The sequence below is a fragment of the Camellia sinensis genome, chromosome 4, assembly GCF_055761805.1.
Source record: "Camellia sinensis isolate YWXY chromosome 4, ASM5576180v1, whole genome shotgun sequence".
In the NCBI taxonomy this organism is placed as follows: domain Eukaryota; kingdom Viridiplantae; phylum Streptophyta; class Magnoliopsida; order Ericales; family Theaceae; genus Camellia; species Camellia sinensis.
Window position 1 is genome coordinate 177,202,287 of NC_138964.1, and position 3,885 is coordinate 177,206,171.

Here is a 3,885-nt window from a genome sequence, read left to right on the forward strand (position 1 = left end):
ATGTCAAATGAGATTTGAATTAGTTTTACTATTTCATTAAGCTTTAATTACTACTTAAATAAACTTTACTTACTATTTCACTATACTTGACTTACCACTTATGTAAGTAGACAAGAGTTATTACTTAGGTCTCGTTTATCAACTATATATTTTAACTAAAAAGTTAAAAAGTCACTATAAGCCGTCACATCACTCTCTTTACTTTTCTACATTTCTTTTCGTAAAAAGTCAAAAAGTTACAGGAATATTTTGGAAAGATGGCTAAAAATTGGTTTTTTGACTTTTTTATGTGAGAAAGAAAGTAGATTAAAAGCTGAGAAGTGACTTTTAACCCACTTCTCAAAATGAGCCTAAAATAACATGTTCCCAAACGAGACCTTAATAAGATTACATTTATAATTTGATTAAATTTCACTTATTACACAATTAAACATTACTTCCTATTTAATGAGTTTCTACTTACTATTGCACAAGATTTCACTTACTACTTAATTGATTTTCACTTATTACTTCATTTAATTTTACTTACTACTCAATTAAATCTGACTTACTACTTAATGAATTTTCACTTCTTTTTTTTTTTGTTTTTTTGATCGGTAAAGAAAATTTTCATTAACAGCATGAACTTAATGAATTTTCACGTACTACTCTATTAGATTTTAGTTATTACTCAATCAAATTCTACTTACGACTTAATTAAACATGACTTACGAATCAATAAGATATCACTTCAATAGACTTAAGTTAATAGTCAATGAATTATACTTATGATTTTATTAAACTTCACTTAAAATTTTAAAACTTTTCTTTAGACGAGTGATTAAATTTAACATAAAGATGATAATACCAAATATGAATTTTATATATATAATAAATTTATTCTATTTGTCTCAGAATATTAGTCCTTTATTCTTATTTTTATTATTTCAAAATATTAGTTTCTCTTCAAAAATCAAGAACTAAAATAATATGAATTTCTTATTTTATTTTTTTTTAAATTTATTAATAACACAAAAAATATAATTATGATTATTGATATTTATAAAAAAAAATATTATTAAAGGATAATTTTATAAAATTAATATTTTTAAAATATAATAATTATACTATTAACATAAGTTGAATTCTTAAAAAAATTATTATTTTGAAACGAAAGGAAAGGAGAAACATATAGATAATACCAAATAATTTTTTAATTGATAAATCTGAACAGCAATATTAGATATCATGAAAAAAAATTTATGAAAATAATTACAAAAATTTTGTGACTCTTGAATTATACTTAGAATAAAGTAGCATACACTGATCAAGGTAATCTAAAAATTATAAATCTTTCATGATCATTTTTATGAAAAAAATTTATGATCCTGACTTTTCTCAAATCTAAATTGATACCATTACTGATACAATTTATAATCAAGATAATTTAAGAGTCACAATTTTTTTATGATCATTTTTATAAAAAAAAAAAATTATAATTCCTAACATTTCTCTTACAGATATATAAAATCAAAAACTAGATTGAAAAACTCAAAACTAGCAGACATGCAAACACCATATCCATACAAATCACAAGAGAAGAAATTGAGGACCTCACAGTCGACTAGCTTGTCGCAGCGAACCCATAGCCTTTGCAATGTCTCTTAGCAGAGCTTTCTGAATCTTCCCAGTCGAGGTCTTCGGAAGCTCTTCCTCCACCACCACCACCGTCCTCGGCACCATATAATGCGGCAACCTATCTCTGCAAAACTCTATCACCTCCTCCTCCGACACCCTCTCATTCTGCTTTTTCAAGCTCACGAACGCACACGGAGTCTCTCCCCAGAACTCGTCCGGCCGCGCCACCACCGCCGCCTCGTTAACCGCCGGGTGCGAATACAGCACCGCCTCAACCTCCACACTACTCACATTCTCGCCACCGGTTATGATAATGTCTTTGGATCGATCTTTGATCTCCAAATACCCATCTGGGTGCATCACCGCCACATCTCCCGTGTAAAGCCACCCATTCTCTCTCAAACATTTTGAAGTCGCTTCTGGGTCTTTCAGATAACCCAACATTACACTCCCTCCTCTTACTACGATCTCGCCGACTGTCAATCCGTCTCGCTCCACGCTCTTCCCGGAAACTGGATCCACCACGTCCACCTCCGTCGTCGCCGCCGCCGTCCTCACCCCTTGCCTCGCCTTCAACCTCGCCCTCTCCTCGGCCGGCAGCCGATTCCACTTCCTCTTCCACGCGCACGAAATCACCACTCCCGCCAACTCCGTCATTCCAAACCCATGAGTCACCACAAAACCCAGTGACTCCACTCGCCGGAGCAAGGTGGCCGGCGGCGGAGAACCGCCGGTGAGAAAATGAACCGGGTTCCGGAGAGGCTCCGAATTGGAACAGTTTGATAGCATGTTGAGAATCACCGGAGCGCCGCACATGTGAGTGACGTGGTTTTGGTTGATTGAGTTGTAGATTTGGGGTGGGTCAATTTTGCGGAGGCAGATGTTGGTTCCGCCGACGACGGCCATAGCCCAGGGGAAGCACCAGCCATTGGAGTGGAACATGGGTAGGGTCCAGAGGAACACGGGTTGTTTGGGCACAGACCAATCGATCAAGGAATCAAGGGTCATGATGAAAATGGCACGGTGGCAATGAACAACTCCCTTAGGAGAAGACGTGGTACCTGAAGTATAATTGAGTATAATCGGGTCCCATTCGGATTTGGGTCGAATCCAGTTGAACCCAGAATCACCTCTCTCCACCAAGCCCTCGTAAGTGTCATCATCAAGTGATGGAGATGGAGATGGAGATGGGGCATGATCATGGTGATCTGTGATGAGGACGAGCTTAGGTGATGGAATGTTGGGAGGGAACATGGAGATGGCTCGGAGGACGAGAGGTTGAAAGTGGTGGTCGAAGAAGAGGAGTTTGGATTGGCTGTGGAGGAGGAGGACGGAGATGGTGTGGGAGTCGAGGCGGGTATTGAGGGTGTTGAGAATAGCGCCGGACATGGGGACGGCGAAGTGGAGCTCGTACATGGGGGGTGTGTTGGGGGCTATGACGGAGATGACGTGGCCTCTCTCGATGCCGAGAGAGGATAGCGAAGAAGCTAGTTGGAGGCACCGGCGGTGAGTCTGTGACCATGTGAAGGTGGTGGTGGTGGTGGTGGTGGTGGTGGTGGTGTTGTATACGATGGAGGGGCAGTCGCCGTAGACGGTGGCGGCTCTTTCAAGGAAGGTTAAAGGGGTTAGAGGACATGAATTCGCACGGCTTGGTTTCAGTAGATCCATTTGGAGTGGTGGTGTTGCAGCTCTCTCTATCTCTCTCACACTCTCTCTCTCGATTGTCTCACAAGATTCTCAGTACGTGTCCCTGTTTTATGAGACGTGGAGTGTATGTTCTACAATATTCTCTAATTCTCTCCACAAAAGAATCTAACTTCTTTTTTTTATTTGTTTATTGCGTAATTATTATATTTTAGAAATATTCAGGGGATTGAGTTTTAGTTGTTTGAGTTCAGTTTTTTTAGGATTTGAGTTTTTTATTTTTTATATTTTTTTATTTTTAGTAAATATTTTTAAAATTTTAAATAATTTTTTATTTTTTTATAGGTAACTTATTTATATGTATTTAAATAGTAAAATATTAAAAAAATTAATAAATATATAAAAAAATATGAAAATATATTGAATTTTCATTTTTTTTATATTTTTGGCATTTAATGATTTTTTTTTAAAAAAAATTCACAAATATTATACTTTTTAAGTGTATTTATGTTAGATATGTGTAAAAATTAAAAAAAAAAATTGCTTAAAATAATAAAAAAATTCAATGAAAATAAAAAAAATACAAAAAATAAAAAAGTGAAATTTTCTTAAAAGTATTTTCTG

At 36.0% G+C, this 3,885-nt stretch overlaps 1 pseudogene across 1 annotated transcript; it reads right to left on the reverse strand.

Moving 5' to 3' along the window:
- Nucleotides 1-1,245: 1,245 nt before the first annotated feature.
- LOC114291154 (2-methylpropanoate--CoA ligase CCL4 pseudogene) lies at nucleotides 1,246-3,511 on the reverse strand (annotated as a pseudogene). The gene has a single exon (XR_014327946.1). The product of XR_014327946.1 is annotated as a 2-methylpropanoate--CoA ligase CCL4 pseudogene (transcript).
- Nucleotides 3,512-3,885: the final 374 nt, after the last annotated feature.